The 15871-nt window shown below is 44.0% G+C and overlaps 1 protein-coding gene across 13 annotated transcripts in view; it reads right to left on the bottom strand.

Annotated features, from left to right (window-relative positions):
• EXTL3 (exostosin like glycosyltransferase 3) overlaps positions 1-15871 on the bottom strand; it is a 158325-nt gene that overhangs the window by 128275 nt on the left and 14179 nt on the right. For 4 of the 13 annotated variants that reach the window (XM_054821128.1, XM_054821138.1, XM_054821127.1 and 1 more), the window contains exon 1: positions 5766-5960. The exons of 3 other annotated variants lie outside the window; for them this stretch is intronic. The gene's annotated coding sequence lies outside the window, so the exon portion shown is untranslated. Of the gene's footprint in view, positions 1-4927; positions 5516-5765; positions 5989-15871 lie in introns of those variants that run through there. 6 more of the 13 variants (XM_054821130.1, XM_054821135.1, XM_054821140.1 and 3 more) reach the window with 4 other exon arrangements.

The raw sequence follows: 15871 nt of genomic DNA, 5'->3' as shown, positions 1-15871 counted from the left end.
ACAGTAATTAGTGGCAACTTTCCAACGCATCCATCTCTGGCTGGTTTTCTGATAGCTGGCTCCTCCTCAATCCCCACATTAAAATGAAGGCATACAAGGTAGGCGGCAGATTCATTTACAAGTACCGAGGTCTTCCCAGGAGAGATGCCTAAGGAAAGAAATATCTTGCCTAAACAATGCATGGGTTGGTTGGGGTTTCCCCCCCCCCCCCCATTTGCTATGGGGCTGCTATCTTTATTAATAATCTGAGAATGATGTTAACCTATCCACTGATATATATTATCAGATTTACAATGCACTTCTGGGAGTCAATGGGCTCCTGTATCACATGTTATCTCTGGCCAGCAAACTACCCCTGAATGAGGAAGACAGGATCATACCGTCCCATCTTCTGCCCACCTGCTTGTTACACATCACGGCTTTGATGTTACTACTCCACTTATATCAAAGGTTTCTGGCCCATTTTATTTGCAGATGCTTACGAGTTTCCCCGCAGACAGAAAGGCTCCCAATAGCAAATTCAGGACTGCTTTGCTTAAACTTTATAGACCCCTCAGAAAGAGACTCACACGATTACTCTATATTTTTAGGCTCTGCTCTCAACTCCAAGGCTCCCCACTTGTTTGGCAGCTCTTCTTGTCACAAGCTCCAACGCTTTCATGCCAACCTTTTCCAGGCGTCATCTGCATGTCAGCAGTACTCCACAGCATATACTCCACTCAACACCAACACAATCCAGAACACATCACTTCCCACTAAGTGCCTACACAGAGCAGACCTGCAGTATAATTACTTCCTCGTACCCATAATAGAAACACTAAAAGACATGTACAAATTTCATCCTGATGCACTCCTGCATTACATATGATGCGGAGGCATTTAATCAAGGGAGGAAAAGATAAAGAAGTCTTTCCCACGTTCACTGACGTCCTTAATTCCATCACATTTGGATCTGGACCCACCAGGTGGGGTACATATGGGATGGGGAAAAGAAAAGCTTATCTTCACATTGGAAATGGAGACACGTTGATGGGACAACATAACGGAGGGCGTTGACGGTTTCAATTGTACTGCCTTTATATAAGCAGAGGACCCAATTTCCACATTAAGTTGCCAAACCCAAATACATCATCTATTTGACTGGAGTTAGAAAGCAGTCAACCTGCCGAGAAGCATCCCCAAAGAAAGGCAACAATAGAACAATTTATTTCCTACTCCATGACATCTTGGCTTTCAAATAAATACAATCCACTTTCAAATGAATTCATAGATGACCAATATACTGGCAGAGATTTGAGATGACTACACAGCTCCACAATCCTTTCCTGTTACACAGAAGGGCTAGCACAACACAGTAAGAAAGCTCATCCTACAGAGTCAGATTTCAGGATATACACTTCAGCACAGCACCATTCATACCAAAACACAACAGGAGTGGAAACAAACCTCAGGCTACCTGCACAGCCACTATCCCCAAAAAGAAAGTCAGATAAGAAGATATCTGCAAGTATTTAAAATAATAAAAGAAAGCATTTTATGAAACAAGACAGATAAAAGGCTAACCAGATGGAAACTGTACATTAAAAAGGAAATAAAAATGTTACTTGTGCAGTGGGAAATGTTATTACCATTTTGTATTAGAAGAAACTTGAGAGAGTTTCTTATGTTCATGGGTTAATCCCATGTTCTGATACTACTCTCAGGCAGCCATTTGCATTAGAAAAAAGTGACACGCTTTCTTAATGCGCCAAAATTCATGGGCAAGGGGGCGGGCAGGGGACAGGGAGAGAAAACACACACCCCCAACTCCAGGAAAAGAGATCCCAACCATTTAAGAAACTGACTGTAAGGGCAGAAATTCTGAGACTCATTAAAACACGTGCCTTAAAAAAACTCCTTTACATCCATTAGTGGCTACAGATTATCTGTTGGTTTGGAGTTTTAGGATTCCCGCCTGCCTGACAAACATAAGATTCATTTGCTTGATTTATGAGGCTCGATTTTTTTGTATTTCACTTGATTTTATCAATGAGGGACCACTCAGTTTGTAGTGTTATTGGTTACACCAATGTAGCCCTGAGAAACCAATGACCAGGAGTTAGCAAGGGCACATGCCAGCAGAGGGAGCACAGCACACCTACATACTTATATGAAAGGCTAAGTAACATAAACTTCCTCGGTAAACACTGAATTAAAACACATAAATATATTGGAACTTACTTAAAAATTGCTATAGTCTTGGTAGAATGTCCAGCAAGTCAAGGCAGAAGCTACAAAATGTCCCTTCAAATCCATCTGTGATAGATTTCTCAGTCCTCTAAACCACTCCTGCTGGTAACAGACATCAATTAACTAATAGCACTGATTTCATAAAAATGGGATTTCAATTTCCACTTCAAAACTGGTCCTGCAACTGCTGCGTAATAACATCAATTTACCTGGTCGGCCAGCACTTCAAGGCTTCCTACACCCATGCAATCCAGGGATTGATTAGCTGTAAGCCACGGAGCTGTACACGCTTCTGTCTTTATCCTTCCTAACAAACCCCCAAAACCTCAAATTGGCTTTGCACCTCTTCTCAGGCAACATCCACCAACATCATTTGCATCTGACAAACAGCCGTCTAAGCTGCAGGAGCCAAACTCAACCACGACAATCCCCAGTAAACACTACTTTTAAGTATTCTCCAAGAAGAAAACTACGGGCTCTTTGCTTTTGAGGATACATCTAAATTGCAACCACAGAACTGCAAGCATATTCATGCTAGCTTTAGCCCAGCAAGCAGAGCCTGTGTCAGCACGGGTTATGACAGACAACTGGAAGTGCCAGCTGCTTCCCCCAAATCCCACGTGAATGCTTCCCTACTAGCCACATACTAGCCTATCTGTACTGAAATCTGCCTATGAGTATCACTTTTTTCACAAGAAAGCAAACAAAAACCCCACGTATTTTGCTTGCTGGGTGGTTAAGACATAGGAATCCCAGTCTAGGTTAGGACTCCTTCGTTTCAGCAAAAATTCCACCCTGGGTTGAAACCGCAGAGTTAAGAACTGCTTCAAAATGTTTTACAGTCTGTTCCTGCCCCAAAACAGGGGTGTTTAGCAGAGATCACAGGTAGAGAAGTGAGAGAGCAAGCACTGGGAAAAAAACCTATCTGCTGATGAGGAGACAAGATCCAACAATCAGGAGGAGATCCTCTCTAGTTCAGTGTTTTGGTGGGGTTTCCAAAGCAGAAAAATTGCCTCTGGACTAGCAACCAATTCACACTCAACTGCTGTGATCTTGGCTTCAAACAGCCAGCATATGTAGTTAGCTGCATTTCCCACCCCGGTAAAATCGTTATTGAGGGCAGGGGGAGGAATGCCCTGGGAAAACAGGCAAGGCAACTGCGAGAGGTGATAGGAGTCAAACAGCAAAGAGAAAAATCAGGCAGAGACTGAAAGGAAACAAGAACACATATATACACAGCCAGAAGGAAAGACACAAACTCTAAAAACTTAAGATGATGGTTATCATGGTGTTTCAAGACATAGTCATGGAAGGCAGACTCAAGATGGGCTCTGGCTCTACTTCTCCCTCTGCCCTGGGAATGCATCAACAACGTTCAACTCATTGGCTGAACAGTCCCAGAGATCCACAATACAAATATTCAAGGGAAGATGATGATGATGATGATGATCTTTCCCATTGCATCTTAACAGTACACAAACAACCCTCCGATTTTGCCATATGTCGTTGAGAAACAGTCTAAGTGAAGGCAATTGAACAATCATGTTTATCTTGTTTTGCGTATTTGCTGCTCTTGCTCTGACTTGACAACTGCCAAAATCCATCCTCACATGCAAAGAAATATGAGAGCTAACAGTCTCCACTTGAAAAATCAGAGAATTTCAGAAAACTATTTTGGACTTGCCTTCTGCAACAAGGCATCGAGAAGTTCAAGAACTGTCTGTACCACAGCTGAGCTGCCAGAAGAATTTGGCTGTACCGTGCTCAAATGAAGACAGCCAATTACTCCAAAACCAGAATCTCTTAACACTGAACTGAACCAATGCAAACTCCTGTTTCTGGAATGAAAAATTGAAAGGAAGAGGCATCCCAAAGCTGTGAGTGAATACGGATAAAGTTACATGTAAACTAGACCCTCAGATGGCACATGAAGTTAAGGGATTTGTTTTGGGGGAGAACACTTCTCTCACCCCATCACCACATAATCAACCTGTGGTCCATTTCTCATGCTACTTCTGCATAGAAACTAGCTTAAGAATACGCATTACTTGATAAAACCTGACAACATACAAAACACACCCATGTTCCCAGAACCTTACTATCTTAAACATAATAGAAATACTGATTAAAACACATTTGTAACATCTGTTTTAAACTTTGACATCTCACATATATAGATTTCTCCACAAAACCAGAAATATCTGTAAGATAATCACCTGCATGTGACACCCCTTCCAGGAAGGAAAGTTGTTTAATCTTCTTCATACAGATGTTAGACTTGCAGCAGGGAAACACAGAAATTTTAAAGCCATGCTATCACATCAGGATATCAACACACACAATTTATCAGGCACAGGCACAAGCAACAAGAGATCAGACACTAGTCAGTGAGACTCTCAATGCTTGAACAGAACAGCACACCTAGAATGCTTCCCAGCATCTTTGTGAATCCTTAATACAATTTTAACCATTTTCAGCTCCTCCAGGATCCAAATCATTTGAGTTTATACCAGCATAACAGGGTGTTAGGCAGTCAGCAATAATGTATTAGCCCCACACTGCTACAATTTTTTATTAAGACCCCTACATTTTTGAGCAAGAGATCTCATGGGGGGGGAAAACAGCTGGGGGAAAAAAAAAAAAAAAACAGGAACCTCAACTTCAGCAAACAATTCACAGGAGCGCAATATGAGCATACCAGAAACGCTGAGAAGCTCAGAGACATCAGCCTTGTTGTTTCTGTCCTCACCATCTCTCAAGGCAAAACCCCAGCAAGAGCAACAGGGAGCACGCACCGATCCGGGAGAACTCGCTGCCACGGGCAGCGGTGAGCGCAGGAGCTTTGTCAAGTTTCCAAGACACGGGACAAGCTCGCAGGTCGCTGACAAGCGTGTCGGGGTCAGGGCTTTCGTCAACCGTCGAAGCCGGACCGGGCGCTAGGCCTCAAGCCCCCACACCAAAACCTGCCTCAGAGTTGGAGGAACGGGACTGCACCGGCCGTGGGGGAGCTGATGTCCCCCCGAAGTGCAGGAGATGCCGCAGGCAGCCAGGGCAGACGGGACGAGGGGGTCTCGGAGCCGCCTGCACCCCGGCCCCTCGCAGAGTTAGTTGAAAGAGCGGGAGGGAAAGCAGGCGGGAAGGCTGGAGTCTGTCAGCAGCGCCTGGGCACCAGGTGCCATCGCAACCATCCCGCCATGAGGGTCCTCAGCCTTGCGGGACCCCCCCGCAGCGTCCCTCGCCCTGTGAGACCCTCACAATGTCCCTCACCTTGTGAAGGACCCCCCTCACCGTGTCCCCAGCCCTGACGGACCCTGTCCCCCCGGCCTGCCCCTCAGGGACGCCCCAGCCGGGCTGGAGGCCTCCCCCCGCCCCCGCCGCCTCAGGGAGGAGGGGGCTTTCGCCGGACTCTACCACTCCCGCCACCCACCCGGCCCCACAGGTTCCCCGTGGGGTGATGGCAGTGGGGGTGTGCTACCGCCACGAGTCGCTCTCCCCCCGCCTCCCCCTCCCCCCTAACGTGGTATGGTCCACCCTACCTCTTGGCGCCCTCACTTCACCCTCCTGGCGGAGCCGCGGTCCCGGCGCCCGCAGCGCCGCCCTCCGCGAGTAGCTGGGGGGGGAGCCATAGCCGCTGCCTTGTCTTCCCCCTCCGTCCGCCCTCCCCTGCTCCCCCCCCTCCCCCCCGAGTCCGGACGCAGTTGGTTTGTTCCGAGAAGCCGGCCGGTCTTCTACCCTAAACCGCTGGATTTCTCACGTCTTCGGCCATTTCCGACCAAAACGGCGGAAGTTGCCGAAGTGGTGGCGGAACTTAACGGCCTTATCCGAAGGGTGCGCGGAGATAGCCGAACAGGCGGCGGAGCGAACCGAAGGGCTGAAGGGGCGGGAAGCAGAAACAGAGGAGGAGACTCTTGGCTCCGGAACCTACCGAGAACAGCCGAAGCTCCCCAGCTCTGCTCCGCCTCCAGCACGGACAGAGAGCGCCCAACGCTGGCAATGGCTCACACAGTTACTACTCGCCCTCTCCCAGTGGAGAGGAGGGGAGTAGGACGGCAAACCGAAGGGGAGCTCTGTCCCTTTAAACGGTGGAGGAGGCGGAGCAGCCGCTCCCTCTCCTCCGAGAGCCCACCCACCTGCCACTGCGCATGCGCACTGTGTGAAGGCGCTTTTCCCGCCTAAAGGCAGGCACGTGCTCCGCTACCCCTCTTCTCCCTCCTCACAGAGGAACGTCCGTGAGGAGCCGCCGTCCCCTCAGTGCCCAACACTGCCCCGCACGGGCAGCCGCGTCCCAGGCCTTTCGCCACGGCAGCCCTGCCTTTCCCTGGCTGTTCCCCAGCACCCCTGTGAGGCTGGGGGTGCACCCACAGAGCTCAGTCACACCTCAGCTGTGTCAGTCAAACCGCTGTGGTGACTGCAAAGGTTGCCACCAGTCTCCTAGGCAGATGCTCAGGTGACTCTTGACAAAAGGAGTTACAAAAACAACTGTATTGTGGTAAGCTGATCTAAAGATAATGGCACTGACTGCAGAGCCTCCTTGCAGGTACTAAAATAGCCCTACAGCTTTGAATTTGTTACAAAATTACATCAAGATCCAACCTGGAGGGTTTTCATTAACAGCACAAATTATCACTCATTCTGGACAAAATACTTTTAAATACTAGAGAGGTGTTAAAAGTCATTAGTGGTTAAATGTTGTTAAATTAGAGCAGCTATGTAAAATTTAGGTTGACAAGTACTGAGCATACCATGCAACAGATGGTAATTGAAGCAAAAGGAAAAAAAATTGCAATGGGAAATAAAGGGGGAAAACAACAAGTAATGGTGCCAGCATCTTCTCACAGCAAAGCCAAGTCAAACAGGTTCAGTACTCTGCTTCCTTGCTTTATGCATTTTAACGTTAATTTTGTATTTTAGGAGCCCCATGAAAGGCATTTGTATCTATGGGAATCAAGTCTCACCCCAAAGCACACAAACTGACAACTTTTGGGGGGGAACTAGAGAATTTTCACAGGAAGAAATAAGGTTTTATCTCTGTAGGAGTGGAGAGGGTGGCAACTGTAGTGTGTCTCTGGCCACAGAGCTCCAGGAATCTCAGCTTTAATAAAACATGAGCACTTCAAAACTGCAAGAAACCACTTTTCCACCGCTCTGCACTTTTTAACAGTCATTTACACACATGTAAAGAATGCCAGGAGAAACTAACTTTTGAACTGAGATGAAAAAATGGGGGAGTGTAAGGAGGGGGGCACAGGTCTACCCTTGGATAAACAATACAAAATCCAATCTCACAAGCAGGGAACGTGCTGTACTGAAGGGCAGGAATAGGTACTGCAGGTTCAAAGGCTTTAAGAAACAATACTTTATATTTTTCTGGGGGAAAAAAAGATAGACTATGACTGTGTTGTACAGTATAAAGACAAAATTAACATCCAAATCATTGAACACACCCGTGTGTGTGCACACGCATCTGTTCCCACTCTACCACGGCTTGAGGTTTTGCTATTCTACCCTGCCCTACCTGCAGCTCTGCGTGAGGAAATGGGGAGGCAATAAATTCCCTTCAGGACCTCACTGAGAAAGAAATACAAACGGAGAACGTGCACTTCAGGACACAACTCAAGAGAACAATTCTTCTCCCAGCTCCCAAAAGAAAACAAGCTTTCAGGATCAGCAGCCAGTCTGGCAAGCCTTTCTTTCAGAAAGCGCTGAAAGGCTATTACACATTATATTGACGAAGACATCTTCAGATTCAATCGCCTTCTCTGTGGACTTACCCTTCTTCTCATGTAACAGGAGATCAGTATTAAAGGGGAGTTTCAGTTTCTCTTCAAGCCAAAAATCCTCCAACTCCTCAACTGCCTTCAATATATCCCAACAGAAAAATTACTATGTTAAAATATCTTCATTTTCCACCCTTTCTGCTATCAGGGTTTTTGTTTTCTCATATACAGTATCCAAGAACACATGTAAAATTTTGATTCGGAAGTGGATCCTGATGGGGAGAGTCTATAATCTATGATGAATAATAGTTTAAGCAAGAAAATAACTTGCATAGGAAGTTGCCTGACTCCTTTCCTAGTGAGGAGAAGCCTTTCACTCTTACCAGCTTCTCAGCCTGGTTTCTCAAAGGAACAAGCCTTCACGCACAGCACTGACTGACTGCACAGTGCCAGTCCTGTTCTTAAAGACTTTGAAAGTTCTTAGCGAGTTTTAGTTGAATCTGACAGAGGGGCAGAGGTCTAAAAATACGAGACCTTGCTATATGAAAGCATGCAGATGCTATGCAAAGACACCCAAAAAGCGGGAGCAGTTCAGATCTTGTCCCTTCTGTTCGACCTGCTCACCAACCAAGCTGCGAGCTTGTGCATGGTGCCCACCCAACTATGCAAGTGATGTATTTCTAGCCAGCAGCCTAAACAGCCATAGGAGGTTTGGTGATTCGGGGGGTTGCCAGGGGGTAGTGATAAAGAGGGATCTGGGGGTGTACAGTAAGAGCAAGAAGGAGGGAGGTTTGGGGGCGGTGGGAAAGGGAAATGGGTTGAGGGCCCTTGATGGTACACACCCTAGGCAGAAGAAATGGTGGTAGTCAGAGGCTATGGGAAAAAAAACTGGCTTCATGAGTGCCACTGCTCACAGAACGACTTATTTAGACAAGTCTCTATGATTTCATGCTGGGAACCTCCCTTATATTACCTTTTAAGTAGCTCTGCAGTTAGCACCTGCAACTGAATACAGTGAATGCCATCACACCTTCATGTTCTCCTTTCCTCTACTTGAAATGGTCCCCACTTTACCTCTTTTCCTTACTTGCACCAAATTCCCTCTTCCTCATCTCCTTTACTCGTAAGCATTTCTTGCATCCAACATACTGGTGTCTCTTCTCTGCTATAAATTCCATCGAGTCATTTCAAGCAGGTATTAAGGAGTTTCAGAGCCAGCTAATGCACCGTTCCATGACATGCTTCCATGGCCTGAAATGGAAGAGAAACATCCATCGCTCCTCAGGGGAACAACAATCCAAGGGGAGGACCTTGAACTTTCATCTTTCCCTGCTACAGTCCTTTTGGTAAATCTTTCTTAAACTCTTTCTCCCCCCTTCCACAGGAGACAGTACCAAGGCGGGACCATCTGCAGATTTTACAAGTTTTATGGAATGTTTTTAGACCACACTCTTAACCTCAGACACTCCTATCAGATTTCATAGGATTCAGTCACTTTTTAGCCCCAGTGTGCTGTAGGTGTTAAACAGATAATAGACATCTCTCTGCCACTATGGAACAAATGCACAGCAAAGCTCAATTTTTAATCCTGCTGCGACTCTGACTGCTTTTGGCCATCAGGTATCCCACAGCATGCTTCACAAGAGAGGAAATGTTAATCTGGAATGCTGGCCAAATTCCAGTTTAGGTAATTACATTCTGACAATTTACATTCTCCCTGCAGTTTTTAATGGATATGGATTTTTTTTTCTCCTTACTTTATGTCATAAAAGCAGTGGCCTGGTCCTGCTCCTGCTGTTAAAGCAGCTGCCAGGCTTTGCAGCATAAGTAGCTGCATTTCAGTGGTAGGTGAAGGCATCTCGATACGTTTAAATAAAGCACTTTGAGGACCCCATGGGCACAAGAAGTATTGTAACAATCCACCCTACTGCTGGCCATAAAGCATAGCAAGGGCTAGAGCATGAAATGAAACACTCAGCAGCAATATCTATGTTGGGAAAGGAAAAGTTAGCATAAGAATGGACACACGGACATAAAGACTTTTCCCTCCCAGATGCTAATTCTAGTTTGGACCCAGTGCGGCCCCAGCTGGGGTCCAAAAAGCAAATACAATGAGCTATCAGCATCCTGCACAGGGGAACCACATCCTGATGGCAGAAGAAAGTGAGTTTATAAAAGCCGTGAAAGCTTTTTGCAAGATGCTGGGATGCTGGAGGATGCTGCCCGGTATTTAAACAGGGTGAGGAAAAGAAATGTCCATTCCCCTGTCAATGAAGGCACAGTTAGTGTTTCTTATTTTACACAGCTATTTGAAAGAAAAATCACGAGGCACAAAATGGGGTAGAAGGTTTTGGTTTAAGGTGGAATATTATGGATCACACTCGGAGTATGTCAAGTTGCACCGCCACACATTTTATTAAGAAGCAGCATTCTCGATAGATTAATTAAATGACTGTATTATGCTTTGTTTATAAACGCATACATAACCACACTATGTTATTTTCTTCACGAGAACCACAATGCCTAAAAGAGTAATTTTCATATTTCAGCAGCAAAGAAGTAAATTAAGAGAGATTAGGACAGTGGTTACAAATTGGCTACATTAACAGCAAGCCCTTACCACCAGCAGCCTACAGGACAGTGGTACCCTGGGAACAGAGAGATATTGCACACAAGCCACTACAAGGGTGGCTTCACAGCAAAGGAGCTAAATAACCAATCGAGCTACTTTCTCAATCCTACAGAGTGTCATTGCTCTCCCATCCTCTCCTGGGCCCTTGCAGGATGTACAATATGGAGGCTGAATGTGTCTGAATGTGCTATCTTTGTTTCTCTTTTAGCTAGACTTAGCTCTTGTCATTCTAAAAAAAAAAAAAAAAAAAAGATGAGTCACCCGGCATCAAAAAAATTATCTAAAGCATACCTATATAAAATTTATCTACAGAAATAATAAAAAATGTTATGAGACTTCCATATTGCAATACTCTTGGAAATTTCAGTGAATACTTCCATATTGCAATACTCCTGGAAATTTCTTCATAAGAAAGATGCCATCCAAAGCAGGAAGAGGCAACCCAGTCTAGTGACAGCCAAGCAAAACTCTGAGTGGATCTTGGCGATGACTGAGTAACAGCACAAAATACCAGCACTGCGTCTTTGCTTAAGGCTCCTTCCCCTTCTGTGTCCAGCTACACTAAGGAATCAGCTGCATTTCTGTAAAATTCCCTTGAATTCCTCGAGTATTACTGCTAACCATGCTTCCCTTCATCTCAAAACAGATGCTTTGAAGTCTTCCAGAGATACCCAAGAAAGAAGACACATCCAAATACCTAGACTACCCCCAAACTCCACCCTGGAACAGATGGCGAGGTTATAAATACAGAAGCATCTGGTAACCACTGGTATGAAAAAGCTGGCAAGCAACAGCTTATTCTGTTCTACTAAATATTCCATAATTTGAACTATATTTAAACAGGAGTTAAAAAGAAACAATCATTTCACTTGTATGTAACATAATCCCCAAACACCTACATATTGTAACTGCAGCATAGCTTGGGCATTACACTCTTGTCTACCAAAAGCACTTTTTTTAATTAAGCATTCAGCACTGCCTAAACTTAAATTAAAAGTGACTGCAAAACAAGCAGTTCAGTAAAGTACAAAAGCATCATTTTAAGCGTGTGCTTTGTTGCACCAGACTACCAGATTCAAGGCTGCGAGTTTCCAGCGCTTCAGCTCACCCTTGAGTCCACGCAATTTGAGGGGCCTTGACAACCTGCCAGATTGCCAAGAGTGCTTGAAAAGACAGAAGACTCAGGGAACACAGACTCCACTCACAGAGACCTATGTGCTTAAGCCAGCTGTTTCATTTGTCCCTGGGTTCAGTTACCGCAATGTAAACTGGGGATAATTCTTCCTACGTGACTGTCAGAAAAACAATCTGTTAGAAATTATAGTCATCATACAGTGAAGGAGGGCAGTAAATGCATACACAGGTGGTTAAGAAAAAAACCCCCACCCTCAAAGCCCCAAACCAAAGTCAGACCCGAGCATGCACACTGCCCACGTAACCCCAAATCCACTTCCAAAACTATTTAAATAATCTTTTGGGACACTGCTCTGCAGTTCTTTCTGTGAAGTGAGTGAATCATCTGTGTTTGCTAGAAATCCAAAGTGATAGCATGCATAAAACGATCATTCTGGATTAAAGTCACTTTGGGAAAAGACTGTAAAAGGCTGTCTGCTGGGATTGTGTTAGAGGTCCGCTGGAGACCCCATCGTCAGATTTGGATGTGTGCAGAGAGCTTTTAAAAATGACTAGAGAGAGAAAGAAATACTCCTAGGAATTGGCTGATAAGGGAGTCTTAAATTCCAGATAGAGAAGGAAGAACAAATACTAACAGCAGGGCCCTGTAAGTCCGGGATGTAATAGCCAACAGACTTCTTTACAAAACAGGCGCTGAGCAAACAAGAGGTGATTCTGCTGTAGACTTCCGGCAAATAGTGAGGATGTTGTAATAAAAGCTGCTTGTGATCACTCAATTCGAGCCTATTCTCCACAAATCGGCTCAGTTTAAGAAAAAAAAAGATCTACAAAGTTTTAAATTTCAAAAAGAAAAGGTGAGGTAATTAAGGGGACTAGTTGGTGAAGCTGACTGGGTTGAATGGCTGAAAAGCTCCAATGAGAAGATCTGGAAATCAAAGAAGAAAAACCATCTGCCATTTGTGTACGGAATAGAGGAGGTGAATAAAAAGCACACGCAAGGAAGCAACGAGAACATCCTGGAGATTGGAGATAGTCACGGTCAAGCCCCCAGGCTGAATACAGATGCTGCCTTGCTGTTGAGTAAAGAGGAGAGCGAAGAACAGAGGGGTGAAGGGAGGGTGGGCTGCAAGAAAGTCTGCCTGCAATTTCCCCCAGCCAGGGGAAAGTCAACTACACTGCATGGTCCACTCTGTTCCATGCTGCCAAAATGTCACGTCCACTAGCAAGGACTTCTAGCAGGTCTACACAATCCCCCAACTAAAATTCAGAAATCTTCATAATAAGCACTTAGAAGTGCTGGAATGAACCTCCTGGTCCCACAGCCCATGTATCAAAGTGCCAGCGTGCGTGTCTGACATTCTCATGTAACAACACAGCATACCATCAATATCAGCCTACTTCAACTAGCGTCTCTCCCAAATCACGGAGACCTCTACGCAGAATATCTCTGCTTAAGGAAGGAGGACTAGAGGCGGCAGCGCTCAGGGAAGCCACAGCTATCAATTGCAGACAAGACTTGAGAACAGAGCCTGAATCAAAACATAAAAGGCATGGAAATAGTGTAACGTGCACTGTGAGATCAAAGTTACATTGTGCTAAAATTACTTGGCACCCACCTTTGATAAAATAACCAGTTTCTTTTGACAAAAAGGCAGTCGGTCTTATTTATTGGGATTTTTAGCAAAGCAACAAGAAAACTGGGGACCATTAGGAAAGGGGGAAAATGGGGATCGATAAAGAGAACGGTGAGATCGATAATAAACACTAGTGTGCATTAAGTGCTACAGTTTTTTTTAAAAAGCGTCATTACAAAGTTAAGAACAATAAATAATTGTCATCGTTTTGAGCACAATGTATTTCAAGGCCTAACTTTAATATAATGGACCAAAATGCTTTAAATTAAAAAAAAAATAAAATTAAGTAGTACAGGCCTGCTGCCAAAATCGACCACTAAAATAGGGAAACAGTTGCCAGCTGCTGCTTTTTCCCTGTGCAGAAAGGCTACTTCCTTCTTTCTGCAGATCACTCAATTCAGTTATTCGTGCATTAGAAACAGAGAAACCAGCTCAAAGCTGAATCATTATGAAAATATTTCTTAAAATTAAAACTTCCTATGTTTTTTCTCATACCTGCAGAATTCTTAAGTGTATTTACAAAAGCACAGGACCGGAAATCCTGAGTCTGATCCCTTAATAGTGAAGTCAACTACATTGCGTAATCCCATTAATACATTTATCAGGCTCCATCTTCACAGTAATCAGGTTTTTAGCCCCTGTTACACAATTCCCATTAGAAGGCTATTCAAGAACCTCACTTGGTTTGAAGCCATTCTGCTCATTTCCAGCCTAAACTTATTCAGAGCCATTTGTTCTTGTGCCAGAATTGTCATTTAACTTAAATAACTCTTCTCCCTCTCTGGTTATTTATGCCAGTGTATTTATAGAGAAGGAATATAATTTTTCTCTGCCTTTTTTTGTCACTGGCTTACCATCCAGGCTCCTTTAATCGTTTTGTGAACAGACTTCTCTGTTCTCCAGATCATTTCTAGAAGACACTCTGCCCTGCACCTTTTACAGTTGAAATCAATCTTTCTCTTACATGGACAAGGAACGCATAGTACATTTTAAACAATGCCTCACTAAAACCTGTTGCAGTGCCATTCTCATTTCCTTGTCGCTCATGGAAATAACTCAGTTGACAAATGTGATCCTGGTATGTATGTTTATAACCAGGACATCAGAATTATCCTATGATTGATTAATACATTCCAATTCCAATATAGAAACCCCACCTTTCTATCAGAGCTTGCATTACGTTTGCTTACAGGCAAATAGTCTTAAAGTCATTCATTCTTCTGACGGGATGTCCTATTTTTCCTCCTTTGATGACATCTCCAAATCCCATTAATTTCTGCTATATCGTTAGTCAATACATTGATTAACACTGGCCTTGAGACCAGTCCTTGTGGAACACTATTCCTAACTTGTCTGCCAATCCTTTTTCAACCATCCTACCTTTTCTACTGTGACTACAGGATTTATTGATGCAAAACGGAGCACAAAATGCTTCAATTCTGATTGATTTAAACTGTCTTGCTTTGCATTTTTTGTCTTTTTTTTTTCTTAACCAAAGATGGACTTTTGCTGGTAGAGAACAACAAAGGTATATTTCTCTGCAATTCAGGCCTTTGGCTAAACTGGAAAGCTGTCCTATTTCTACAGTTGGACATTTGTAAAAATTAATAAACTATGCAAGTCAACACGTTTTACATTAAAAATGGTAAATGAAGTTTCTTAATGACTAGTCTGTCTTTTTAATTGTACTTAGGATTTATGTCACAAATTTAAAAAACAATTAGAATGCAGGAAAACGGCATGTAAAACTTGTAGTTAAATAAAATTAAGCTAAATGTGCTGAATACATAGTTTAAATTAAAACAAACTCTTTTATTGTACAAAGGAATTCTGCAGCCTATAAATAGAACCAATTTCTATCTATTCAGCATGTCTTCAGGTTTTCAAAACTTGAAACAAAATTAATTTCTATTCTCATGCAAAGGAAGAGCTGATGCTCAATTAAAATGAACGTGACAAAAACTACTTCGTCAAACATTTTCTTTTAACCCAGATCACTTCTGCAGCTCAGTTGCCCACGCAGCCATGCCCGAGTTGTTAGCAACGCTTTTGTTAGCAGGACGAAGGAAGAGCAACAGCAGCGAGCAAAGATGGGCAGGGGGGAGCAGGACTGCTTCTGCTAATTGTAGTCCTGCCTAAAATGTTTGTGAAAATATAATTACAGGTGTAGTTTTGGGGCAGACTGAGCTGATGTAGACTGTAGTCATTACAGTCCTGTGAACTTCAATGGGCAGTTGCATTTGCAGTGTCTTATGTTAGCGCTGGTGATGGCAAGACTGCAAAGCAAAACAGTTCAAGGAGCTAATCAAAAACTAAGCCTGCCAAGGAAAGTGATTTCTCTTCTGTTTTTTCCTAAATGCAAACCCATGTATTCAGTGCTCAGTGATGGGTGAGCAAACGCTGGGTGCTTTAAATTGGTTATTACTCATAGATCTCCTTAGCAGCAGATTGACAACAACTGAGTCAGTAAGACTGTGGTTCTCAGCAGAGATGGATGCAAGCTGCTTGGACCTAGTGGAAGAGAG

This window comes from Grus americana, chromosome 3 (genome assembly GCF_028858705.1).
Source record: "Grus americana isolate bGruAme1 chromosome 3, bGruAme1.mat, whole genome shotgun sequence".
NCBI lineage: Eukaryota > Metazoa > Chordata > Aves > Gruiformes > Gruidae > Grus > Grus americana.
Note: the sequence above shows the minus strand (reverse complement) of the source record. Positions and strands in the feature narration are given on the sequence as shown.